General features: G+C 48.9%; 1 long non-coding RNA gene across 10 annotated transcripts in view; it reads left to right on the forward strand.

Moving 5' to 3' along the window:
* LOC105739765 overlaps window positions 1–27,929 on the forward strand; it is a 67,268-nt gene that overhangs the window by 25,482 nt on the left and 13,857 nt on the right. For 8 of the 10 annotated variants that reach the window (XR_004030110.1, XR_004030117.1, XR_004030116.1 and 5 more), the window contains exons 1-3: window positions 19,723–21,128; window positions 25,860–26,035; window positions 27,198–27,349. This is a non-coding gene — a long non-coding RNA (uncharacterized LOC105739765). The other 2 variants (XR_004030115.1, XR_004030111.1) reach the window with 2 other exon arrangements.

Consider the following 27,929-nt stretch of genomic DNA (forward strand, 5'->3'; position numbering starts at 1 on the left):
TGTAAAGACCTGGTTGCATGTGACAGATGCATTTGGCTCAAATATGAGTGTGGCGATTTCTCAGTCACATGCTGAAAAATCAAGAGCCTCTAGTCAATTTAACCAGTATTCACTGGGCTGCAGCTGAGAGCCCTGCTTAACACTAGATGCTGGGATAGAAAGACAGAAAGGTGAGATTAAGAAGTAAGAGTTGAGCCTGGGCTGTACCTAGACTTACCTGAGTTTTAGAGACCTTCCTTTCCACAGATATTGGGCTGAAGACTGAGAAAGTGGATGCCTCGTCTGCTCCCATCTTACTCTTTGCAGCTTCCTACACAACTGCTGGGCTCCCAATGCTCTGCTCTGGGGCCAGGCAAAAGTCTGTACTCTCATGCATACGCACTTCTGAAAAAGCGTCTTGGTAACTTCTTAGGTACACCCACAAGGTTGGCCCCAGATCTCAAGGAAATCCTCAGAAATGATTTTGAAAGATAATATCCAGCTAACTCCCCCAAATTCAGGATCCCTAGAAGCTATTTATCTTCTAGGGATTGCCTAGAGTTTTCCTACAGGATGTAAATGAAGGATGCAAGCACGTGGAGCATGAGTATTCTATACAGGGAACCAGTCAGATGCCACCCACCAGTGCCAGAACGAAGGCAGAGAGCATGGGGCTGGAGAGGCCAGAGACCTACCTGCTTCTGCGTAATGGGGTGTCCCTGCCAGAGCTAGGAAGCGTGAGGTGTCACCCTACCAGCCTACAGCTCTGAGGTGCTAAAAGGGAATCCAGGACCCTGAAGGAAGCTTTGAGTCTCTGGGCTTGTGCCTTTCAGATCTCTGACACCACTATTTACCTATGTTCCACAATAGGTTACCTTAGCATCCAGCTTAGTCTGGTCTTAGCATCTAAGAGACCAGGTTTCAGGGAGCCTTATGTATAAGCAATAATGTAGTGATGATGCTAACTTTATTAAGTGTTTAATGTGTCCTAGGTGCTGTTCTGTTTTCTATGTATTCACTCATTTAAACCTCACAGTAACTCTGAGATAACTGTTATATTTGACAGATGAGGAAACTGAGTCACAGAGAGCTATAATATCTTTCCTGAGATCACTCAGCTAGTAATAAGCAGAGACAGAAATTGGACCGGTCCTGCTCCAGAGCCTGCATTCTTAGGGAAACACCTCCAGTGGGATGTGTAGGAGCCATCAGAGGCCAGAGCAGAGAGGTCAGCTGCTGACCAATCACACTCCTAGATCCAGTTTTTCCCTGTCAGAGCCAGCTGCCCCCGCTGCTTCAGAGAGGGGACTGTGGCCCTGTTGTTTTACCTAGGGTTGCCAGGAGGATTATTAGCCTCTTCCTTGTGTCAAAACAAGCCAAGCAGGAAAAAAAACCAACAAGCAACTCATGACTTGCAGCAGAAAAAACCCTGCAGTCTCTCCAGCAGGAGGGGAGACCTCGGCTGTGGGGGCCCGAATGTCCCAGGTTACAACCTGATCTCAGGCATATATTGCTGAGAAGGGCCTTGAGGTCCCCTCGTTTCAGTCAGGATGCTGAGGCCTGGCTCACCATAATGCCCAGTCTCCACAGCAGCCTGCCTTCTCTGCTCTCCTGCTACACCCTGGGAAATTTAATAGTGTCTCCCAGTCTGCTCGTGGGAAGCCCAGAGGCCTACAGTCTTTCCCCTAGTTCTGCTGTGAGCTAGCTCTGGGACCTTGGGCTACTCCAGTTTCCCATATGTAGGAGAAGAAGCTTGAATTTGAGCAGTAGTTTCCAGATAAATAAATATATATATATTTTTTATTGCAGTGGAACACTTTCTTCAAACAAGGTATTAAGGATAGGTACAGAATGTGGAACAGTTAAAAGCAGAAGTGTATATTTTCCAAAAAATGGTAAAAGGAGAAACAACCTTAGGGCAGTCAGACTTCTCTATGAATTCCTCCCAGAGCCTGCAGGGTTGTGCTGCATATGCACTTCTGCCCCTTGGGTTGCCTTTGCACCTTCGTTCTCATCGAAGGCTTTACATTCTTCAGAGCCTCCCTCAGCTTCCACCTCCTTCGTGGTGCATCTGCCTGCAGTGACTTCTGTCCCTTTCTGTTCCTGTTATACATATTTATTAGCTATTTCAATCACTGGGCTCCCCTATACTGCCTAGTGATGGGTTTAAAAAATTTATAACACATATAATATTTACATATATTGTGTATATAATTAGCATATACTTATATATTTACATATATGTGTATGTATATGTATGTATATGCCACACATGCATACACACACATCCTTTAAAGAGAGACCATGTCTGTATGTCCCCCATTTCCTGGTACATAATAGATCCCTAATAAAGATTTTTTTTTAATGTTTATTTGCTCACATGCTCTTGCTCAGATAATAAAAGTTTTTAATCATGGGGATTATCTTCCATGTCCTCCCACATATTTTGCCAGGTCAGTACTCAGTAAATAGTAGTGTTAGGTGATTGTACAATATGGTTTATTTTGTTCCCAGGAAGTCCTGGATTTGAATTTTAGTTCTGCCATATACTAGCTTTATGTCTATAGGAAATATACTTAATTCTTCTTATTTATAAGATAGAAATGATAATGCATCTATTCCACAGGTATTTATTGGGTGTCTGCTATATTCCAGGCACCATTCTAGGTACTGGGAATTCTGTAGTTTATAAAACCGGCAGAAGTTCCTGTCCTCATGGAGCTTATATTCCAGCCAGTTTTCAGGAAGAGCAGCACAGTGTTGCTGGAACAAGAGGAGGAGGAATGAATCCCTTCTGCTTGGTCAGTGGTGGAACTGCAACCTGGCTGGAGGCTGCCCCTGGTGGCCTGTGTGGGGCCCAGGGACTCCCTGGGTAGTATAGGGTTTCTACTGTGAGATGAAGAGAAGAGGAGAAAAGACCCCTTGGGTTGGACTGAAGAGACAGTGAGCTCCTCTGAGCCATATTGCTGTGCCTGACCCTGAGGCTGTACAATATCCCGGTGCCCGCAGTGGGAAGGGGGAACAGCACCAGGTGGAGATGCCCCTGTCTAGAGACTGGGTCACAATGCCCCGTGCCCTCTTGCGATGTGAATGTGCCAGCATCCTGCTCCTGTTCCCCGTGATATAGTGAAGACTTGCCTGGCATGGACATAGAGGCATCCTGGGCTGTCAGGGATGCATGGAATCTTCTAGCCATGCCGACACTTACAGCCATGCAGGGACAGAAAGAAGAAACCATTCCAGACACCTCAGAGGTCCCTTCCTCAGCTTGTGCTAGAGGCAGGACGGTGGAGCTGCTGAGCCCTTAATAATATAGAGTTAAGTCCTCCGACTGCGTGGCCTGGGGGAAACATAGATGTTGAGTGGATCTGCTGTGAATTTGAGTTTCCATCCGCTCACACTGTGACACTTGGCTGTTGCTCATGCACGTCTCCCTTTCTGCTTGTCTCTTTCTTAGAAGGAGAGAGGGCAGCCTTGGGTGATTTTTTGTTGTTGTTGTTTGAGACAGTCTCGCTCTGTCACCCAGGCTGGAGTACGGTGGCGTGATGTAGGCTCGCTGCAACCTCTGCCTCCCGGGTTCAAGTGATTCTCCTGCCTCAACCTCCCAAGTAGCTGGGATTACAGGCGCCCGCCACCATGCCCAGCTAATTTTTGTATTTTTAGTAGAGACAGGGTTTCACCATGTTGGTCAGGCTGGTCTTGAACTCCTGACCTCAGGTCATCGCCTGCCTTGGCCTCCCAGAGTGCTGGGATTTACCTCCTGCTTTAAGTATATCTTCCATCTAGGAAGCATTCGCTTCCAGGATGGCCTCTTGGGGAAATAGAGAGGAGGTGCCTTGGCCATGGCGATCCTGGATTTGGCTTCATCCATGGCTGTGGCCACCTCTGACTGCCCTGCTGGACCGCAGCACCCACTCCCAGAGATGCTCACTGTTCGTAGAAGCCTATCACTTACTTAGGGTGATTCTGAGTAAGTTTGACTTGACCTTTGCTATGCTTCAGTTTCCTCATCTATAAAATGGGGCTGATAATAATCATACTTACCTGATAAGGTTATTGAAAGAATGAAAGTGAGCATGTAAAAGGCTGAAAAGAGTGTCTTGCTGATAGGAAGTGCTCTGTATCTGTTGTTCCTGTATTACTTTCACATTGGCTTGTTTGAGTTGCCCTATGACCACAAGCTCATTGTGGGCAGGATATATTTTAAGTATTTCTGTAGTCTCAGTGCCCAGCCCAGTGCCTGGTACATGGTAGGTATTTAGAAAATATGTGTTGAAATAGCTGTGACCTCTGGATTTAGACTGAGCTGAGAGGGAGGACTCACCATATGCAGAAGCCCATAGAAAGGAGGCATATAGAAGGGGCAGTGAGGCAGGATCAGAAGGTACAGGACGTGGGAGGATAGTGAATCCTGAGGTTGAAGGGGTAGATTGGAACCAGATGCCACAGGATGCTGAGACTAGGCACTGGGGAGCCATGGGCAGCTTCAGATCAGGGGAGGCATATGATGGTTCAGAATTTCAGAGAAGATACTGATGGCAATATCTAGACAGGATTGGAGAAGGGAGCCTGAAGCTAGCAGAGTGGCCAGTTGGGAGCCTGTTGGGAACACACAGCTGGGAGTCACAAGCTGTGTGGGCAGCGGCGTCCTATCTGCTGTCCTCCCCCTCCCTCCTCAGCTCAGCGCCACAAGGAACCAGGCCAGCACGTTGTGACCTTCCCCCGTCCAGCCCTGACTGTTCCCAGCCCTGGTACTTGTCTATTTGCATCCTACTCATTCTGACACACCTTTCGTAGGTTGCCAGGTTACCGCAGCCCTGTGCTGTGTAAGTCCTTGTGCCTCAGCTTCTACGCCACTTAACTCCCCCCTCACTCTCCGCCCTCTGTGTGTGTGTGTGTGTGTGTGTGTGTGTTTATTATTTTTATCTCGAAGTGGGAATCAGGGAGGCTCCTGGAAGTAGGCCATGCCCTTTTATGTGGTCTTCTCACCAAGGACATGCATGTTCCCAAGCCCCGGGAGCAGACACCCAGAGCCCTGGGAAGGAGTGGTGGTTGACACAGAATGTGGAGAAAACACAGACCCCTGCCCTTGGGAGCCACAGCTGTGCTCAGGCTGGCACAGGGCACGGGCTGGCGGCCATTTTATTCATGTCTAGAGACTGCAGCTCCGAGCCTTCTTCTGTCTTTCTTTTGAGTCCTGGAATGTGTTCCTCAGGGGTGGACACTGTTTCCTTCTAGTTGCTGTGGTTGGGAGCTTGGCTTTGTCCTGTTATTCTTGCATACAGCTGTTTGTGAGGTACAGTGGCTGGGATATCAGGAAGTTGCTCCTAGTCAACCTGTATTAAGTACCTACTACACACAGTTTTGTATCTCATGTCCACTATAATAGGCACACAGAGAGTTAAGGAGATGCTATAGTCCCTGCCTGGACAGTGGAGAGTAATACAAATCATGGCCATTTATTGGGTGTTTACTATGTGTTGGGTATCATGCTAAATACTTTACTTTGCATACATTATCTTACTTAATCCCCACAGTAACCATGTGTCACGCTTGTTAGTAGCACTGCTTTAGTGATACAAGATGATGTTAATTAACTTGCCTCAGGTCACACAGCCAGTGTGAGTCTTTGTGACTCCCACGCTCCCACTCTCAATGCCAATGCTGTGTTTTCTCTCAACCGGTAGGTACCCAAAAGACAGGATTTAGCCTTTGGGAGTCCTGGGTTCAATTTATTACTCTGCTGCTTATTGGCTAAGTGATCCTGGATGAGTCTCCTGGCTTTCCCCATGTTCTCCTCCATAAAATGGGAATAATTGCATATACTTCACTAGGCTTTGATGGGGAATGAAGTTAATTTGTTACAAAAGCACTTTGTAAACTAGAAGGGGTTAACCATACATTTCACCTCATTTAAATGAGTCAGTAGTAAAAACTTGTTTAAAAAATACTTATGTACAAAAAAGTCACGTGTATTGGGCCTTTTTCTTTTCCTAAGGAAACCTGGTTAGCCCCGCCTTCTATGCCGGGCATGGTCAAGTGTGACAATGGAGAGTAGTTCATCTGCCAAGGACAGGCATTGGGAGGACGTCTCATCAGAGAGGAAGGGATGTCATCCACATGTACAGCGGTTAAGAGACAGGGCTCTGAGTCTAGTTACCAGCTGTGCCTCCTCGTATAGGCTCCCCAGTTCTTGTCCGTGGAGTGGAGGTGATAACAGTGCCAGCTTCATCCCGCTGTCGTGGAATGCTGAATGAGCTATGAGGCAGCACGGGGCCAACCACCAGGCCTGACAATGTGGCAGGTTTGTGGAATGTGGAGTTGATGTTCGTGATGAGGAGGATGCTGCTTGGGCAGATAAAAGGCAAGGGGCATGCTAATTGGGGGCCTTGGCCTTATTTGAAGGATCTCCCAGAGGGGGACAAGGAGAACATACAGGTCTGGTGGGACTGAGGTCTGAGATCCCAGGACAGCCTTGGGAGGAAGCCAGAGCCCTATAAACGGGCTCTCAGCCAGATGGAGAATCTAGTTCTATTCCTCATCTCCCAAAGTGGGGGTTGGTGGTGGTCAGGGCTGTGGGGCCCAACAAGGACTGCAGGGAGGTAGCCTCTGTCCCTGGTCCTTCTGCAGGCCCCAGGGAGATGGCTGAGTTCTGGAGGTCAGCTGGCCAGCTTCCATTCTGTGCCTCAGCAGGTTACAAATCACCGGGAGGAGGGATACATTCCACGGTGAAGCTCAGCTTTATCATCTTGGCCAAGGAGCAAAGTTTACTCCAAAAGAGTTCCTGCCATTTTTTAACTTGTTACTTGGTTCTGCATTTGAGAGAGAAAAAGGAGATGGGGGGAGCCAAGTGTTGGGATGGGGGTGGGAAGGAGGTTAAATGTTGAGATTGGCTTGCCGGGACACATTTCTTATACAAAGGTGATATATGACGACTCTGGGGATAGCCTACAGGTAGGCAGGAGGTGGCCAGTCAGTTGTATCTCAGCATTGTATGATTCCAAAAATGAGGGGTAAGCTTGGTATTTCGAATGTGTAGAAGTAGGCCTCACAGAAGTTGTGCTGTGTTTCCTTCCTGTGTTCATCGGCCTATTTGCCCAGTGGATGGTTACTGGACATGGATGTGCACCATGTGGTGGCATAAAGGGCTGTAAGATGCAGTCCAGGCCCGCGAGAAGCTTCCTAGCAGCGAGGCTGTTTTATAACTGTTCCCGAATCATGTTAGCTCTGGAAGCTATTTCAGGAACGCCTTTGGTTATGAACTGTATCTTATATTTAATTTTGATTCTCTTTTCCCTCCTGTCCTGGATTCAGTAGCAGCATCCACACTGTGTGCCTGGCTGTGTCGTAGGTGTTGGAAGTACTTAGAAGAATTAGGAGGTACTTGGTAAAAGCTTATTAATTAACTAAAGTGGGGACCTAGAACCATCTCCAAAGAACTTTCGGCCTTCTCTTGTGCAGTCAAGACTTTTCATGTCTCAAAAGGACCCTGAGCTTCTGTCTGGAGCGCATCAGAATCTGTGAAATGCCTGGATCTAGGCCATAAGGTAGAGGGTTTGTCCCCCTCTTTTCCTCGGTTGCTGTATGTTCTTAATAACAGTAAGAGTTTTAGCCCACTGCAGGAGGCACCTGAAGGCATGCAAAGCTCCACCTCTCCACCTACCTCCTAGGGCCCTGGGTGGCACTCCTCTGCTCCTTTCCTTTCTTCTGTTACCGTACCAGGTAAGGCCACTTTCTACTCTTAGTTGAAATTTACAGTTGGTAGCCATGGGGAACCATTAGTCTCTGGTCTTTGATTCCCTGGGAGAGGGTGGGTCTGACAGTGGCCTTCCCACATGTGTGATGAGGACAGCTGATTTCTGTCTCCTTTGTTCTCAGCCTCACATGGGGTCACAGGGAAAAGGAAAACACATAAAAGATCCCCAGGGCTCAGATTTGGGGTTGCACTGTTTTTAGTCCAGAGCCAGCTGTCCTTGGCATCCGTCAGGCAGAGGGGTGAGGTGATTGCTGGTATTTGTGACACCACAGGTTGAGTGTCCCTTTGATATTTGCTTGGGGACCCTTTCCAGAAGCTACAGTTAGAAGAGCACATTCTTGTTTGATACATTTAGATCAAAGGAAGGAGAGAGTAGGAGAAGCCTCAGAGGACCTGTGTGGGTGGGCAGGGAAGGGATTCACATCAAGTGAGCCTGTTTCCAGTGTGTTTGTTGGGGATTTAGGGGTCGTCATGTTGACAGGCCTAATCTAGTCCAATCAGGCAATCAGCAAATATTGATTGAGTGCTGCTAGAAGTTCGCTTTGGGAAGAATGAAAAAAGAATTTTGAAGCTTGCCTGGACCCTTTCTTTGAAAGTTCAGACTCTAATTGGAGGCTACAGATGAGCCATGTGTGACATGAGACATGACAACCTATTATCTTGGCTCTAAATTGTAACAAGGGGTTAAAGTGTTGGCATTTGGAGAAGGAAGAACAATCGTGGCAAACGTGGGGACTGCAGGATTGCTGTCTATCTCATCTAGGAAAGAGTGAAGGATACAGGTAGACATATTGCTTAGTCTAGTAGAGACCATGGGTCTCGGACTCTTGTCCAACATCAAGAGTATCAAAGCACCTTCTTCTTGCTGGAGTTTGGCCACATGGAAAGAATCCATCCAGCTAGGTCTCGAAAAAGGAGCAGGTGAGTGTTGGGATTGATTCCCAGCTAAGGGAAATTGAGCAGATTAATGGAGATAATATATGTGAAATGGCTTAGTGTGTGTCATACAGAAATAATTCAACAAAGGCTTATTGGCAGATTCCTAAGCTCAAGACTGAGAGGGCCTGAAGAAGGCACATATCAAGGTTTTAATTATCGTGTGTATGGGAGGGCTGGGTTGCGAGCCGAGGGGCAGGGGCAGATTAAGCAAGACAGGGAGTGAGGACTCCTGAGGGAGGAAGAAGGTTCTCTGGGAGATCAGAGCCAGCTGCCCTTTGGCCTTCTCAGGCCACTTTTGGAGGGCTGCTCCAGTTCCTGATTTCAATTAGGAGGGAAAATGTCAAACTAGTTAAAATACAGAGCAGAGCTGCTGGCACGTGAAGAGTGGTTAAAAACATGAGACTGTGTGCCCCAGAGAGGTAGAGATTTTGGTGAGAGGGGGTTTGCTAGGTACAGTATTGTGTGTTTAAAGCACTCTCAGGTGATGTGGGTGTCAGACTTACCCTGTGCTACCTCAAGGGGCAGCCCTGGGGCCAGTGGGCAGCTGTGACAGGGAGGCAGATGTTGGTGTTGGGAGCTGGATTCCTGTCTTGCTTTATGAGCTGTGAAGGATGTGAGGGAGAGAAGATGGGTGACCCTGTCAGGTCTCCAGCTCCTTCCGTGGGTCCCGCAGTGTTTACACATGAGTGAATGTCCACCATGCAGGGATGCTAATAATGAAAACAGTAGCCATAACTTCCCTTACTGAATACTTGTTGGGTACCAGGCACGGTTGCTGAGTGCTTTACTCGAATAGACTCTAATCTTCACAGCAACACTGTGAAGAGGTATGATGAGCTTATCAGCCCTACTTTATAGATGAGAGAATTTAGGCAAGACATGGAATAACTCACCCAAGATCCCACACCTTGGACTCTAACCCAAGGCAGAGTCTTCTTGTCTCAGTGGAAGGTGAGGCCAGATGACATTGAGGGTGTCTGACACCCCCAGGGTTCTAAGGCCCTGTCTTGTGGCACATCCTGGGCTATTTGGATGGGGTTGTGAGGGTCTGTGGGTTTGGGGCAGGAAGAGTGGTTACGACTCTTGGGATGACCTGACTGTGGATGCTGGTGCTGCCCTCGAGGTCAGTGACAGGGCTCCATGAACAGGGTTCTCCCGCTGGCTGTTAGGAAAGGGCCTCTCTAGGGAAGTGGGCTGGGGCATCCCAGCTTATCTCAGCATCTCAGTTCCTCCTGTCTTCTTTCCTCTACCCTTATGGTGATTTAGGGCTCTCAGAAGCTCCAGTGGTAATTTTTTCATGTCAGCATACCCAGAAACTTATATATATATTTTTTGAGACAGAGTCTCGCTCTGTTACCCAGGCTGGAGTACAATGGTGCAATCTCGGCTCACTGCAACCTCCACCTCCCAGGTTCAAGTGATTCTCATGACTCAGCCTCCCAAGTAGCTGGGATTACAGGCGGTGCCACCATGCTCAGCTAACTTTTATATTTTTAGTAGAGATGGGGTTTCACCATGTCAGCCAGGCTGGTCTTGAACTCCTGGCCTCAAGCGATTTACCCGCCTTGGCTTCTTTTGGCCTCCCAAAGTGCTGGAATTACAGGCGTGAGCCACCGCACCTGGCCCCAGAAACTTCCTGATTGTGTCATGAGCGCACTCAGCCTGTAGGTCTCTCCTCAACCCCCACTTAGCTCTGCCTCCCAAGAAAGGCGTAGAGCAAGCGATGTCCAAGTGCCTGGGCCTCCAGGGCCGGCAGGACTTGAGTTGTTTTGTTTGGGGGGCCAGGGTAGGATTAAGGAGCCAGCTGTCCTCCTAGCGTCTTGTTTTCCTAGTTTACCAACCTCTGCTGACCGAGGGAGTTCCTGCCAGCCAAGGGTGGAGCTCCTTAAAAAGTGCCTTGCATATATATCTGACACATGGGCCCCAAACACATTTTTTTTGGAATAGATCAATGGCCGTTCTTTCTATTGGACCCACCTGCTTTCTAAATATTCACCCTGGCCTCTGAAGGTTTTGAAGTTTTCAGAGGGAGAGTGATGGGGTGCTCCTCTCACCTCCAAAGTATGTGGTGTTGGAGAAATCTTCTAAGTGTAATCTTCCAAGGCAGAGCTGTTGTTGCTGTGCTGCTTTTGGAGAAAGAACATTGGCCTCAGAGGCCTATGTCAAATCCTAGCCTGAGAATAATGGCTGTCCAGTGGTCCCAGAGGGTTTCAGAGAGCTGAACCCTCTAAAAGAGTGTAATTCCAACACCTACCCTTCAGTAAATAAATCAACCACAGGACTGCCTCCCACCCCCAAAGATTCTGGTCAACATCCCCTCCCAGTGCAGAGGAAGTATTTACATCATCAAAGGTTTTGTGGAACCTTACTTTTGGTATGGTTTCACATTGTGAAAACAATGTGAAAACGTATCCCAAATATTAACTGTTATGTTTTAGACAGTCCCCAGCTCCTCTCCCACCCCTGAATGAGAGCCTCGGCCCTGGAAGTTTTGTCCCTGCTCCTGGCAAGGCTGGCACTTTGCTGAAAGCTCGGACCTGCGCCCAGGCCATGCACAATGGCCCCCGTCTCTTTTCTCCTCTGTCCTAGGCTACAGGTATGGACGTGCCCCTGCTTGGGGGATAAGGCAGTATGGAAATGAAAGTTCAAGTCAGAAGTGTTTGGGGAATCCCCTGCCCCACTTGTGTTTATGATTCCTGCTGTCTAGATCTGACTCAGTTAAGTAGAGCAGAAGTTTGTTGTGAGGCAGGAAAGAGACTCCATTTTTAAGTCACATGGTGCTAAACCCATGTGGTCACACAGAGGTCAGCAGAGCCCCATAAATCATCTGAGGGCACCAGCCTGTGCCTGGAGGGAGTCTGGCCAAGACCCCCCAGTCCCGGCCATGTCTGGCCTGTGGCACAGGCTACAGGTTCAGCTGTTGAGGAATGGAGTAATGTTCTCCTCACGTCTCTCTCACGTGGCCCAACCACACTCTATCTCTCTGGATATTATTTCCATCCATTGGCAGGGCCAAGATTTTGAGCAGCCAGCCAAGAGGCACGTTGGGTTACTCCCTCAGTCCCAAGAAGACTTTGTCCTCCTGTATTTTAGGCAGCAGGAGCTGTGACCAGTGGTTAGCAGAGTGGCCATGTTCACTCAGCCCCAGCCCATGGTCAGGATAGCAGGTGCCAGTGCCATTGCCAGTCTGGGTTTTGCTTATGGGTGAGTTGTGAGCCCTCTGGGGTGGGAGCTTAGATTTAATGATTAGCGGCCTAAGACAAGATAGATGTTTTGGCCTGTTTCACTTTCCCAAGAGGTGATGGGAGCCAGCTTGGGCAGGACATTTTGGAGCCTGGATTTCTGGCCTGAGAGACAGACTGTGTCTGTCCAGGAAAAAGCATCTACTTACAAACAGAGCATCCTAGTCACAATATCTGCCGTTGCAGGCCTGACCTTCCCCCGTGCAAACATGCCACTCTCTGTGCAGCCCTTGGGCGTATTTCACATGGGAGTCCCTGTTGGTGCTGGGGTTCACTTCCATTTGTGCTGTGAATTCAGCACTCAACTTGGCCTTTGCTTGTCTTTCTTTACCCTGCAGGCTCGGGGAGCCCCGTGTTCTTGGCCAGTGTCTGCCAGGCCACTCACTCTCTGCCGCCTGGCTCCGGCTCCCCGTCTGTGGCGGCATTCTGAGTGTGTGTCTGCATTTCACCTCTGCCAGCACCTACCCTCCAGCACAGGCTGTCCCCAGCCCTTGCCTCTTGGATTTTCACTTGGCACCTGGCACTGCATTGTGTCCTTGGAGTGTTCGTTGTCACTGCTGGGCCTTGTTTCGCTTCAGCTCAGTGACACGGGTGGAAGTGTCATGGTCTCTTGGGTTGGGGGAAAGCTCCTCAGTGGCTCTGGGGTAGTTCCTCCAGGAGACTGGCACAGTGTGGTCTTCATGGCTGAGGTCTGACCACACCGTGATCACTATTGTTGGTCTGCAACTATTAATGGCACTGCTCCTTAGGAGCCTTTTCCCCATGAATGCCATCAGACTTCTACTCTATGAGTACCATTTCTGTCCCCACCCCACCATCGAGCACATTCTCATACTTTTTGTGATTATGTATACTTAGATTTCTGTGTTTTTGTTTCTTCTTGAAGTCACTTGATGTTAGAAATTCATCTCTTCCTTACCAGGTATTGAACTATCCCAGTAATTTAGCTTTTACTTGGCTTCTCCAACCTTTTTCTCTCTAAGCTCCTTATCTGTCTTGGGCCTACCACTTGAACACACTCGATCTTGTCTACTGATCTTGTCAATATGAAGCTAGGTATGGTTGTGTCTGGTTAGTACTTGGATGGAAGATCTGAGAATGCTAGGTATTCTAAGTCTTTTGAGGTGTTGGTAGGCTTTTTCTTATACCAAATGCAAAATCTTTGTGTCACCATTGTTGTCATTCTCATCATCATAGTGATAGCTGGGATTAATTGAGCACTTATTCTGTGTTGGGCCTTGTGCTGAATTACTTCTGTATCTCATATCCTCTCCAAGAAAATCCCTATGAAGTATAGATGAAGCTGAAACTAGAAATTTAGAAAGGTTAAGTAAGTTGTTCAAGTTTATATAATTAGTCAAGCGGCTGCACTAGAATTCAGATTCAAATCTATCTCATTTTAGAGTTAGAGTTTTTAACCGCTATATGTAATATTTTTATTTGGTAGTTAAGTACTCTATAAATGTTGGTTGAATGGCAAGATTGCTCTAACAGTCCAGCTGTTCTCCATGGTGTCACTAATGATGATGATGATAGCACACAGCATTTTTTAAATGAATACTTGCAGTGGTAAGCTCTGTACTAAAAGATATGCATCAGTTAACCCATTTAATCTTATAGCTTAATGAGGAAGATTACCCCCATTTTGCTGATTAGGAAACTGAGGCCAGAAAGGCCAAGGTAACTTGCCCAAGGTGACACAGCTAAATAGTATTAGGGGATTTGGATGCAAGCTGTCTCCTAAACTGTGTGAGTCTGTACTCTTAATCACTATGTTGCTCTCCACAAAAAAAAGGCTGATTTTTATTTTTCTGTGCTTTTCTTCTTGCTGTCCCCTTCCTTAGCTAGTGATGCTATTTCTTTACCAATTCTTGCTCATCCTATTCATCCTGAGAAGCCCAGGGTGGAGTTCTCTTCTCAGACTATGCATGTCCACATCGAGCTGGCTTCTCACAATTGGCCCCTCAGTGTATGTTTTCCTAAACTTTACTTGTAGACATGTTAAAATGACCAGATTTACAATTAGTGATCTACACTGTAATAACAGACCTATTTGTTTGTCTTATTTCTACCAAAGAAATGGAACAGGGAGCTCAGAAACAGACCTATATGTATCTGGACACCTGATTTATGACGAAGAAGGCACGGCTGGGCAGTGGGGAATGGATGGTTATTTTAATAAACAGTGCTGGTTCAACTGGATATCCACAGGAAAGAAATGAATCTTGATCATATACAAAAATAAATTCCAGAGCGATCATCAATCTAAATGTGAAAATTAAAACAAAACAAAACTTCATCTACAAGATAACATAGAATATCTTTATAACTTTGGGGTAGCCATACATTTCTTAAAGAAGACACAGAAAGCACTAACTCTAAGGGAAAAGATTGATAAGTTGGATGTCATTAAAATGAGGAGCTTCTGATCATCAAATGACATCAATAAAAGAGAGTGAATGCAAGCAGAGAGGAGAAGATATACTCAGTACCTATACCTGGCAAGTGGATTCATATCCAGAATATATAAATAACTCCAACAAATCCATCAGTAAAAGAATCCCTTCCCCCAACTGGACAGAAAAAAGTTCCATACTGAACAATTGTGAGTTGTATGCAGTTTTCTTCTCCCAGTGCCAGGTTCTAACCAATATGTCCTGGATCACTGGCACAGCCTGGTGGCTGGCCTTGGGAACTGTCTGATCTGGTGGCTCTTGGCATTTTCTTTTGTGTATGGACTGTGGGCCCTTCCTTTCCCATGTGCTTCTTCACTTGCTGTTGGTTTGGCCACAGGAGGCTCCTGTCTCATGAATGCCTGTGTCTCTTCCTCTTTTCCTTTGGCTTGTTAACTTTTGATCAGCTATTTCAAGAATATTTCTCTCTGGCTTCTTCCCCCTGCCCTTCCTTTTTAATTTCCCTTTTGTACCTTCTTGTTTAGCCTAAAAACTTCTCGTTGTAAAAACCATCCTAAAATGTCTCCAAGTCTTTAGGGGAGTAGGCTTGTTCTCTGGGGCTCCAGAGGCAAGAGTGGAGACCTGAAAACTAATATTTCCCTGCAGAGAGATTTCATCTCAGTTGTGTTCCACTTGTCTGAACCCTCCAAAGGTATGGTGGGAGTTATTGAATCAAGTGGGGGCTAGACCATGACTTGGTCATGGTGGTGTTTGTGGAGGGAACTGTGCCTTGGATGGGCAACTGGATTATGATAAGCCCTTCCAATCTTATCACCAAAGCCCTGGATGGACCTTTTGTGGATGTCCAGAGAAGCGCTCTCAACTGGGAGACAGAGCCAGTATATCAGCATGACTTTTCTGCCTGGCTGGCAGGTCAGGATGCACACATATTATTAGTCCATCAGTTAAATCACATATACTTGGAAGTCATTTCGATATACCTCTCCACCTGCAGCCCTCAGGGAAGTTTTAAATTTTCCTCATTTTCCTCTATGCTTATTATTTTCCTCAAGTGGCAGATGTGTGAGGTAAAGTTTTCCTCTTTGGGTATGTTCTTTATTTAATTCCTCACTCTGGCAATGCTTGCCCTTTTTTTTTTTTTTTCCATTACAAATGTATGGTATTTTAGACACATTACAACCAGGAGAACAAACTGGAAGCTCTGTAGGTATGTTCTGACCGTTAAAATATCTTGACAGTGTTAAAAAAAAAAATCAGGAGTTTAACATAAAGCTAGTTTTCCGCCTTGCCCTGAAAACCTGGATGATCTGGACTCTTTGGGTCTCTGTTCCCAGATGGTCCCCAGCAGGCAGAGCCGGGAGGGCGGCCCATCAGGAGTGGCACGGTCCTTCCACTGGGCACATGCCCTCCCCAGGCCACTGTACTCCTTCGTTACCTGCCTGGCCCCTGAAGACATTGGAGTTGATGACTTCCTGGAGTGGATAAAATGGGCTTTTGTGAGCTAGCCTGGGAACCAAGCAGTATGTTTGATATTATTTCATTGCAAAAGTGGATCTCAGCTTTTAAAGTAAGCACATGTTTTAAATATCAGCAATGCAAATTTGGGAATACTTAGCCTCAGCTGGAATGTGTGTGTTCTCCATGATGGCCTGTGTCTGATGCTTTTCCTGTGCTGTATATTGGCTTAGCACTTAGTAGGTACTTAATAAATGATTTACCTCAGGGGGTAACCAAGTGCCTGTTGTCCACCAGCTCCCAGGGAGTGAACAGAAATGCCATCTTGCTGTGGACTGGGCCTGTCAGTTGCGCCTGAGACCGGATCGCTGCCAGATTTATCTAGAACATCCACTCTAGCTCTAGATAACAGAGATTGGAATGTGTCCTCTGCACAGCTTCCCTGTCTGGAGAGCGAGGTAAATACCTAGACCCCGTCGAGTCGGCCCTAAAGAGGAAACAGGACAGGGAGGCCGGCATGAAGACTGCTTTTCTGGCTGTTGCCTGCCGAACTGGAGTTTGTGGCCGGTACACAGTGCTTGCATTCCACACCCTGAACAAGGGCGGGTCAAAGTTCAGCTCATTCCCCTTTAAAGAAAAAAAATTCTTTGTCTTTGGCATTTCGAAGTTTTGACCCAGATCAGTCAGAGGCCATGGAATGCTCATGAAGTCTGGAGAGTTTGTTTAGTTCCTGAGCCCGGTAGCTGCCGAGGAGCCAGAGAGAGCCGGCAACCTGTTGGGCTTGAGCTGAAGCCTTGCCTTTTCAAGTTTGCGCTGGCCCGGCCTCCCCAAGCCTCTGAGGGTGAGTAGAAGGAGCCAGCACCTTTTCCTTACTCTGAAGTTATCTTTACCCCCTGAAATCAAACACTGCATGCAGCACCCTGTAAAACTGCTTCCTTGTAGGCTTGAGCGTGCTTGCTGAGTAAACATCCTCCCATGTTTTTGGAACTGAATTCATTTCTGCTTCCTGGTCATCCCATTCGGGTTTTTTTGTTCTTGGTGCCTTGTAGAATCAGGTTAATAGAAGGAAGAGCTAGAATTGGGCAGAGATACCTAAAATGACTGTTTTAATCCTGCCTCCTCCAGCCTCCTCATGTAACTGGCTGTTTTCCACCATACTCAAGGTTCCCTCTTTCGGCTTAAAGCCCCCCTCCCTCTGTCTCTGTACAGGAAAAGCCTCTTCCTTCTTTCTCGCCTATTAAATTCTCCGCTCCTTAAAACCACTCCACATATGTCCGTGTCATTTTATTCAAACCGGAGCAAAACCAGAAACCCTAGTGTTCTTCCAGTCATCAAAGCCGTATCAAAGGAGTCATGGGAAGGAAAAGATTTAGGGGGAAAATGAAAGGAAACAAAGCCTTGCTGGACGTAGTGTTGTCATAGGTTTTTGCGAGTCATAGTTGGTCCATGCCGCACCCCTGAGATGGGGACTTATCTTTGCAGGGACTCAGCTTAGTTTTGCTGCGGTCATAGACTACAGTCGGCCTCTCTACAAATTCTGTGGCTTTGTAGGTTCCTCCTCTGACCCTGCCTCGCTTTCGCTTCGTCTCTCATGACTTATTTGCCTCTTCTCTCACTTCCACCCACCCGTAACATCCCCATCGCCATGGCAGTGAGCAGCCACGTCACTCACCAAGTTCATGGGGTGATGGGCCAGCTCTGTACCAAGCCTACGTCCCTCTAGTTCTGCCTTCTGAAGGAGGAGGCTCCCTGGCAGAGCTCAGAGCCCTTTGTTTATTTGATCCTGGGCTCTTGGATAAATCAGGAATGTCCTGACATGAACTTAGGCATGTTTTTCTTCCATGGAGAAGGAAACTACGGCAAATGGGATTTAAGTAACCGGAGGACCATTCTGGGGGACTTGCTTTAGTGCCATCAAGGCCACATTCCTCTGGTCATCACACCAGTAGGTAACTTCTTTATTGGCATGCTCAACCTTGGAGCCCAGAAGGTGTGAATTTGAAGCACTTTCCCCCCTGCTGGGAGCCTGGCACAGATACTCTGGTCTTCTTTTAAAACTGTGTAGTGCCATGCTTGTCTTCCAAGTGGTCCTTCTTTCTGCCGGATGAAACTTTGGCCCAGAGTAGTTGCTTGAAGAAGGCTGCCTGGGAAGCAGATATGGGATAAGGTAGCTGCCTGGCCTCGCATTCTCATTCATCTTCCTGGAAGTTGCAAGGTTCTTGATGTCATAGACTTCATAAGTTACCTGACCCAGGACCTGAATATCTCACTCACTTCTGGTCAAGTCTAGGCTCATATGGTGCAATGAGGAATGCAGGAAACTTTCTACATTCTTTGGATGTAGCAGTGTGGGAACCTGACACTCCCTTGGTCTATCTGGGTATGTAGGGTCCAGTGATTTAGCATCTCAGTTGTTCTTGGAAGCACTTTTGCGTCTTGGGGGAGGGGCAGGAAAATTTGGGGGCTCTTTGCTTGCCACAGTGGAGACCTGTGAGTATCCAAAAACAACCCCACTCCATCTCTAGATCATTGGTGGACTGCCCCTTCCTGGAAGAGTTTCCAGGAGTGTGGACATCCATGCATGAACATTGTGGAGGGGTTGGGGGTCGGCTAGTGGATGCTCATCTTGCTTGACTGCCCATGCTGGAGAGGAGAACCCCGTCATTGGCCACTTCAGGTCCAGGCTTGGCTATTGCTCTATTTTGCTGTTTTTCATGTTGTCAGATCTTCTTGGGAACAAATGACTCAGCAACCCGAATCTCTGAGACTGTATGGCCAATTACTTGAAAAGTAATTGAACATATCTACCTAGGCCCTAAAATTTTGAGCCCAGGAAGGATGGATATCCAGACTGGTTTTACTCTGGATTCTTCAGGCTGCAGTTCAATTTGGTTTTTCAAATTCCTGCCCTGATAGAAGGATCTCATTTGTGGGGTAGGCAGGCAATGTTTTAATTACGCTTTTTGTCCTTAAGAAATTCCAGGGAGAAAAACGTCCTGGTTTGTGGCCAGAAAAGCAAAAAACAACAGAAATCAGCTATGACTCTAATCCTGGACTTGTCTGTGGCACAAAGAGTTAATGGGACAGTGGTCAGGGTGAGGAACATTTTTTCTCAGGGCTGGAGAAGCCCATATGGCTCAAGAAAAGATGTTGCAACAGTTAGTACAGGGCAGCCCTGTCTGGGCACTGGGGGCTGCCACTCAAAGAGTTAAGCTAGTCTTATGCCTGGGAAGGCCTCAGGGAAGGAGTGAGCCTGAAAGGACAGGGACCTCTATGCCCCAGAGCAGTGAGGTGCAGGAGGGGTGAGGTGGGAGGGTGTGAGCTGAAAAGTGTGGCCAAGGAAGCAGAGTGTAGGCCCAACTTTTTTTGCCTTGTTTGACCAGCCTTGGCACTGCCCTCCGGCTCTCCAGGGGAAAAGCTGCAGTTCTGCTCTTGCAACACAAGGAGCAGACTGGAGAATTTAGATCTGCGTCACAGAGCTCAGAGAGAGAGAGAGAGAGAGAGAGAGAGAGAGAGTGAGCGAGCAAGCAAGCTCCGTCGATAGGTCTGCTAGCAACAGCCGTGCTGCAGCAGAGAGAGAGAGAGAAATCAAGAAACAAGTCATAGCAACACCGGGCACCAGGTTCTGCCAGCTCACTTGCTGAGCGTTCAGAGATCTGTCAGGGCCAGAGGCCTCTGGGTAGCCTAGGCTAGGAGATGACACGCAAGGTGGCACGGGCGGTTCCCGCGGGGAGGAGGTGGGGTGGTGGTGGGGGGCAGGGGTGGGAGCAAGAGGTTGCGGGGCGACGGTGGAAGGTTTGATGGGACCAAATTCTGGAACATTCGGGACTGCGGCACCTTACGGCGGGACCAAGATTTGGGTCTGCGCAGGCGGCGATAGGTGGTCCGACGGGCTTCAGGACTTGATGGCGTAACCCCCTTCTTCCCCCACGTATGTATTTGCTGGGGATCAGGGGCGCTGTCTCTGTGTATGTGGGTGCTCTGTCTTTCTCACCTTCTTTCTCGATTTTTGCTATTTATTTCTCTGAGGGAGGGTTTTTTCCCACTTTAATTTCTTTTCCCTAGTGTCAGCTGCTCAAGCCTGACCAGGGTAGAGGAGAGAGGAGTGAACCATCCCCTGCTTCCCACCTGACCTCCCAGCCTTTACCCTATTTCCTTCTAGTGGACAGACAGACTGGTTCTCCAAGTTGTTTGGGTGTCAGCGTCCATCTGTCTGTCCGTGCAGGTCTTATGTGGAAGGTAAGGGAGTGAGAAGTGCCGAAAGGAAGACAGAGGGACAGTTTTCTCCCAGGGGTTGCCTTATTGAAAGGTCTGGCCCTGGGAATGAGACTGGTGGGGAGCCGAGTGGCCAGGGTGGGGTGTGGGCTGGGAGAAGTGGGGTAAAGCTGGTAGGTTTGTCACTGCGTAGTTGGGAAAAGTGGGGAATGGTGACGCAGTCACTGTTGCATCTGGTTAGGAGCTCTATGGGGACAGGTAGTGAGATTCCTGGGGTCTCTGTGGCCAGCTGAGAGGGGTTAAGGATGAGCTAAGAAGGGAAGCTAGCATTTAGAGATTAAATGTCATCCTTTTGGCGTTGGAAAGTTGTTTACCTTGCGCTCTCTGTGTCTCCATGTTGGCTCCCTTCCAGTTCACATGTGATGGCCTTCCCTGTACTGCTGCATCATTAACTAAGTGACTGAGCTGGCCTTCCATTGGCCAGGGGAGGGCTCTCCCTCCAGACACTTCCTCTGATTGGTGGGTGGGCCAATGGCAGGTGAAAAGCTTTTTTTGATTGGCTCAGGGCAGGGTATCAAATCTGAATTTGCATTTCACTTGCTTAAAGGGGAGCGGGGAGAAGCCCAGCAGCTTTCTAAAATCTCTTTAGGGGTGTGCGTAGGCTCCTGTGTCTATGCCTGCTTTTGACTGCCCAGTTGAAGCCTCTTCCTATGCCTTTTAAAATTTCACGCACTATAAGGAGGAAGAGCTCAGGGTTCCCAAAACTTTTTATTTAGAGGGAAGAATGCTAGGGAGATGGGTATGCAGAGGGTTGACCAAACTGGAAGAAAATATTTATTCTGTAGTTTGGTGTTGGAAAAGGGAATTTTCCAATCAGCCACACCTCAGTGTTGCGGCAAAATAATTCTTGGCTCCCCTGGAAACGCACGGGCAAGGTAGGGCAGAGCTGCTGCTGCTGATACTGCCACCACCCTGGGCTTCCTGCTGACTCCGGGCTACTCCCTGGGGACAACAGATTTGCATTGACGTCCGGGGCTGTCCAGAGGCCCTCAAGAGCCAGTCGTGAGCTGAGCCCAGTATGGGAAAGATCTACCTTCTGGAAGCTACTACTACGTGGTGCTTGGAAAGGTGAGGATGGGGGACTGACCCCAGGAAATTGCTCGGAAACTCCGTATTTGTTGGGATTTCCAGAAAAGTCAGTGGGAGACGGGAGGTTTGGAGGCCCCGGGTTAGAAAGGTTTGTCAGTCTAGGGAATGAGGAGAATCAGAATAAAACTAGGGCAGCAGGCTGTTCGCCTTTGGTTGGGGGAGGGAGGCCTCGAAAAATCAGGGTCCCGGCTCTCTAACCTGTCTTTGTCGCAGGTCTCACGTTTGTGGGGAGGGGGTTTACCAAGCCCTGCGCCATGCGCAGTGGCCCCCACCCGAGACTGCGCATCTGGAAGCGCAGTGCGCCCTGGGTCTCTGGCCTAGGACGAGCACCGCCCTTCTTATTACATAACTGAGGGCATGGCACGCGCCTTCTCGGCCCTTCCTTGCAACCCTACCTTCTTGCTCCCCAGGGCCCATAGAGCTGGGGAGGGTCTGACTGGGGAGCAGTGAAGGACTGCAATCCCTGGGAGGGCTAACTCTTGTCTAGTTACTGGCAGGAGCTAAGCTTGAGGACAGCAGTGGTGGTTTTCTAGCCTCAACTTGGGGAAGAGGCTACAGAACATCCTTCTGAGTGCCCCATACCACCTATGGCCCCTAGGGCCTCTCTGGTGGAGGGGGTGGCACCCTTCTTTCACTCATGTCCCATCTGATTTTTGAGAGGATGTTTCTGAAGGAAAAGATGTGATGATTATGGGGGGCTTGGTTGGGAGGTAGTTTTGACAGTTTACTCCTCTTGTCACTGGCTTCCCCTCTTTTCCCTGGGTGGGTTTATGATCTTTCTGGACTCCTCCGATGAGCTGCCATTTTGGAGCCATTTCTGCTGGTCTCCGACATGGTGGCGTTGGTTTTTCTGTCCTGCTGTGCCAGTTCCGCAGAGTGGGCGGGGGGCGGGGGCTATGACGGAGGAGGGGAAGGGGGGGCAAAAGCACAGCAGAGGCGGGCACAGTGGTGGCTGCCGCAATGAAGGTGGCTCCAGGGGCAGAGCCGCCTAGTCCCACCCTTGGACACAGTCCTGGGTGGGGATTCAGGTGGAAGGCGTCTGGGTAGGGGTTCACCACCTGGGCCCAGCTTTGCCAGAGCGTGGGTTTCCCATGTCCTCATCAGCTTGATGCTTGGAGTAGTTCGGAGAAGCTGAGTGTCTGAATGAGAGTGGAGGCAGAGGCTCAGCAGCTCATCTCAGACGTGTCAGACCCGTGGTTTGTGTTCCCCAAATAGGCTCTGTCTCCAGCAGCCTCCCTGTGGGGACAGGGAAGTGAGGTCCATGGCAGCATTGAGGATCTGTTCGGATGGTCCTGCCTGCTTACTGTTTTTCTTCTCTTTCTCCTCCATGCCCCCTGCCAGTGCCATGGTTCCAGCTATAGTCCTCTTGTGAGGCTCCCCGCTGCCCGTTCCCCCTCTCTCCAGGCCCTTCTGCGTGCAGCGGCCATCTTGTCTTTCTTGCTCAGAAACTTAAAATGGTTTCTCATCATTCCCAGAGTAAAATTCCTTCCCTTTAGCGTGATGCTCAATGCTGTCCGTAACTGGCCTTAGGTTTCCTGTACAGTCTTACCTCTCTCAGTTTCTCTTGGTGGACCACAGGTTCCAACAAAACCAGGCAACTTCCTTTTCTTGCTTTTCCTATCTGTTTTCACCAGTGATGTTTTCCATGCCTCTTCTCCTCTGCATCCACCTGTGGCAGTCTCACTTTCTCCGTGGACCTCTCCTGATTTCCTTTGCAAGAAGCAGTTCTCATAACCACCCCTGCCCTTTCGGCCAAACTTCCATACAGTCTGTCCCTTTTTGTGGTACTTTTGTTGTGTTATGATTCCTTGTGTATAAGTCTTATGTCACCTATCAGATTGGGAGCTCCTGGATGGAGGCTAGAGAAAGGAGAAGGAAAACAAATACCTATTTGATGCCTTCTGTTTGACAGATACCATGTTAGACATTTTCCCTGCAGTTACTTCATTTATTCCTTTCCATAGCCCTGTGGGGAGCATCCCATGGCTAGTAAGTGGCCTGGTCATGACTAGAGCCCTGGTCTTCCAAAGCCTTTACATTTTTCCTCTCTGAATTATTGGTGTTTACAAGATGGCTGTTATGAAGTAGATCCCCAAAATTTGTCTATTTAAGGAATTTTGTAAGTCCCTAATACTCTGAGGGAGTTTGGGTGGTCAATCTTGTGTCCATGGTCTGGGTCCCTCAGCTGTTCCTTGACACTGTCATTAACTTTCTCCTCTTCCTTTGCGGTCAGGTTCACTCAAGATGATGGCTTTTTTCTTGTTGATGGATTAACTGACTCAGTTATCCTGGTTGCCTTCCTCGTACAAGAGGAAGGAGAGGTGGAGTGGGATATAGCATCTTCAAAGCCAGAATAAGCTCCAGAATTAGAGAACAGGGAGCAGAGACACTGGACTTGGACAGACCTAGGTTTTCATTGTGATTCTTCTTCTTCCTAGCTGAGTGACTTTAGACAAGTCATATGATTTCTCTTAAGTTTTCATGTCCTCATTCAGTGAGATGGAGCTACTACAACTGTTATACAGAAATGCCTAATATATTGGCAGCAAATAGGTTCCCATCCCTGCCCCGTGGTTTATCAGGGACTTAAAATGGGAGCGTAGCAGGGGGCTAGAGAAGAAATGGGGGAGGCAGGAGCTCCTGTGCCCTAAGTGGTATCACAGCAGGGGTGTGGAGGAGGTAACCTAGGCATTACGCCCTTCAAGTCTGCAAGGTGGTACTGTCCCCCACCTGGCATAAATACCCCTTTACTTCTGCATCAGAAACATGCTGTGGCACGGAGTGGTGGGGGCTGGTGACGGCAGAGGGAGGGTCAGTAAGCTTTCCTGGGAGTCTTTTGATGCCAGGTTAGTTTCCCTTCTTTCTGAATCTCAGCAGTAGCTGCCTGCTTCCTGACGCTGCTGAGTCCCGTGGGAGGGGAGCTGGGCACCCTGAAGCCCCTCGTTACCAATTCGGGGGCCGCGGAGCAGAGAGTGACGACAGCCAGTGAGTCGTCAGTCGACGGCAATGGGGACCCTGGTGACGGCTTGCTTTGTTGTTTTTTTTCCTCTTTGGAAGATGACTCAGTGTATCGGGAGCCGGGAGATGAAGCTCTCAGCAGAGTGGCCAGGATGTTCTGTCAACATGAAAGCTACAAAAACAGCTCGGGGCTCTGAGCTGATCCTTAGCCTGGGGTCATTTTCAGGGAGGGCTGGACAGAGAAGGCGGCCACTGCCCGGGCATCAGGATGGGAGCGACACCAGGTAACTCAGCAGGACTCTGGGAACCCTTGCATTTTAGAGTCTGAAAAGAAAATAACAGCTGTATGTGTTATTAGATGAGCTTGGCAAATAGGGTCACTTTTTGAGTTCTTCCTACTAGTCCCAGATGACAGACATCTTCCCAGGGCCCAGAAAGCCCTTTGGGATTTTTCACCGTGGTTCTGTTTGTGATAGTCTTGCTGGTCATTGCCTTGAATGAAGGGCGATTCGCTTCTTGGGGTGGGGGTGGGCCAGGCCGACCTCAGTGAATGCGGGCGCACCTGTACCCCGGGAGAAGTGGCCATGGTGGGGCTGTGGCGTCTTCAGAGTCCTCTGCCGGGTGGCGCTTCAAGATGGCGGATCCGCATCACCGTCACTAAGCTAAAGGCCGGCTCTTGGGCAGCCTGCGTCAGCCTCCCCTTTCCATATTGACCCAAATCAGAGCTTCTCTTCTCACCTTCGTCTTCTTCATTTTCTTCTTAGGTGAAACAGTGGGCCTTGAGTTCTTGACCCTTTTAATTTTGTTTGCGTCATCATGGCTGCTGTGGGTTCTAGGCTTTTCTCCATACCGCAGCCTTGCGCTATAGGCGCGTGATCCCCCCGCCCCGCCCCGCCCCGCCCCGCCTTCTTGTGACCGAGAGAGAAGATGCACCTCTACCGCCACTGAATGCGGACAAACCATCCTCCCCTTTCTCTTCTCTACCCCCTCAGCTGGAGCGTGGGGCAGAGGGACAAACAATTGCTTATGAGGATGAGGGACAACTTGGCTGGAGCCCCCTCCGTCCTTTCACTGGGTACTATTTTTCAGTCTCATGCTTTCTCGCGGATGATGCTAGCAGTGACATTTGTCACTGAGCACCTCCTCTTCTCTCCAAGGACCTCCCAGGGTGACTCATTTGGGATCTCTGGTAGGAGTGGCTCCTGGGCCTTGGGAGCCAGAGCAGGGCAGGGAGATGTGACCGAGGTCACATGAGAGAGTTAAGCAGGGCAGGGGATGGGAGCCAGCCGTCCCCACTCAGAGTGCAAAGGCAGACACAGCCCCTTCATGTCATGTTTTGCACCCGAGTAGAGAGCAGCTTGACCTAAAAAGATTGTATGTTTATGGACGTTGGAACCTTTCATGTCTCATTTTCTTTGTCCCAAGCTGTGTATATGATAAGAGCCTGGATTTCGGGCTTCAGGCAGCTCTGTGGTCTCTCAGGTTCATTTTCTGAAAGAGGTGGTAAACGGCCCTCCTTCATCAGACCCTGTACCCTCTGTTACTGGCCTTTCTCCAGGACATACATCCCATGTCATTTTGCCCAATATTTGTCTTGCGTCTTTCATTGGATGGCAGGCAACAGCTGAGGGTCATCGTCCCAGAGCCACATACTAACCCCAGATGGGCCCCTGGTTGAGATCTGCTCGATTCATTGCTTGGTTGGCTCTGTGAGCTGAGCCCACCTATCTTCCTTTCTCTTCTTCCTCACAGAGGACTCAGAAGAGTGCAGCTTGCTCTGTGAGTGGGTGACAACCTCTTGGCGACTCAGGCTCAGCTGAGGATGGTGCCAGTGTGCCGGAGACAGCCGTCATACTGCCGGATAGAGTGGCTCACTTGCATGTATTTGGAACAAAAAAAGGAGATGCCTGGCAGCCCCGCTCTCTGCAGTAAGTATTCATCTGCATTCTTTTACATTCCTTTATTTCTTCGAACATCAGAAATGGATAGATGTTTATTGAGCCCAGCCACCTGCTATGCCTTCTCCATTCTTCTCCCACACACCCCGCCCTTAGTCCTCCAGAAGAGAGGACTAGATTGATTTTCTCATGCTACTGGATAGCTGCAGAGAAGCTAGAATTTGCTGTTCAGCCCCCACACATCCCCCTCACATTTGGGAGAAGTTGATTTTCCCTAAAACGGAGCCAACAGCCTGTGTCCCTCAGTGCGGAGTGTTAATGGGCTGCCTGGAAGGACCCTGTGTGCCCTCACGGCCCCCAGCCGGGAAGTGAGGCTCCCCATTGGCTGGCAGTGGGAGGATGGTCCTTGCCAGCACCTAGCATGGTTCTCTGCCAAGTTCTAGCTCCACATCTCCAGGCTGGTAGGAACCTAGACTATATATAGCATTGTGCTAAGCAATTCTTATCAGACGTGTCTGCCCTCCCCTGTGGGAGTGGAGCACTTCTATCAGAGAACCAGAACCTAGAGAGCGTGAGCCATCTCCAAGGGCCTTTTATTCTGGGAAGGGGTGTGTGTGTGTGTGTGTGTGTGTGTGTGTGTGTGTGTGTGTGTATGTATGTGTCTGTCTGGTTCAGGGCTGCTTACTTTCCTCCTGTATTGCAGATGCTGATAGATTGAAAGGTCATGCTAGATGAAGGTGCTGATGTGGGATGAGGGCCAGGAGGGGCTGATAACTCTCCGATGGATATTGAGCTTAGAGGGAGAGAAGCTAGGGGCATGTGACATGGCTGAAGGTACAGTTGAGCCCTGCCTCCGCTTTCTCTTCCTGGTTTCCCGTTTGCCATGCTTTGCCTAAGGATGTCTTTTGACCTCTCTCTTCCTTCTTTCGGACCTCTTGCATTCCCTGCCTTCCTCCACCACTTCCTCCTACCTTTGATTTTCTTTAGGATATATGAGGGCAAACACAGTGACTGGCATCCTGGGTCTGTGTCTACTCTTCATCCTTACCCATTTGGGGTTTCTGGAGATCTGGCTCCAGTTAGGCAGAGAGGGCTCAGCTGTCCTCTGGAGGAGTTTTGGTGGTGGGTGAGCATGTTGAGTTGTCTGGTTCAGGGCAGGGTGGGTTGGATATTCCCCTCTTTCCTCTCATAGGTGCTGTTGAGCCACCAATTTTTGTGGTTTTGTGACCACAAGTGCTGACTGATGCGACATGACTCCAGTCTTGTCAGTGAATCATCACCAGGCTGCTTACTGGAAACTGGATGCAGCAAGGAAATAGGATTTAACCGCTCTCTGCCTCCCAGGTAAGTCCAGCATAGGCTGCTCCCTCCAGCCTTCCCCCCATCCTCCTTCCTTCCCATGAACACCATTTTCCTTATTCCACCAGGGAATCCTCAGACGTCTCTATTCAGAATCTCCCAAACAATTGTTCTCTTTTTTGCATTCTTCTCCTTCTGGCTTTTCTGTGAATGGGGTTAGTAACCAGCACAGGGTTGGGGGCAGGATGGGCAGCTGAAGTGGTCGGGCTGTGCGGACGTGTGGGAGATAGCTGGGTAGTGTTGCTGGGTGTGGCAGTTGGCAGAGCATTTGGGCCTCCCACAGTAATAGAAACTCTCTTTGGCTCCAGCATCCAGCAAGAGGTTCTGGGTTTAACTCCTCGGTAATCCTTGGAGCCTTCCTGGTGCCTGGGGATTCTCTCCCCTGTGTAGTCTCAGTGGATAGCCTGTCTTAACTCTAGATACATTTTGCCTTGAGGGGGCTTAGTCTAGGATGGTGGTCTGGAGTTTGGACTGGACCGAGCAGTGAACTTTGGGACTCTCCCTAATTTTGGGGTTTCTTTGAATGAGCCACTTTCTTCTTCTAGGCCTTCATTACCTTTGCCTT

Source organism: Nomascus leucogenys, chromosome 5 (assembly GCF_006542625.1).
Source record: "Nomascus leucogenys isolate Asia chromosome 5, Asia_NLE_v1, whole genome shotgun sequence".
Classification (NCBI taxonomy): domain Eukaryota; kingdom Metazoa; phylum Chordata; class Mammalia; order Primates; family Hylobatidae; genus Nomascus; species Nomascus leucogenys.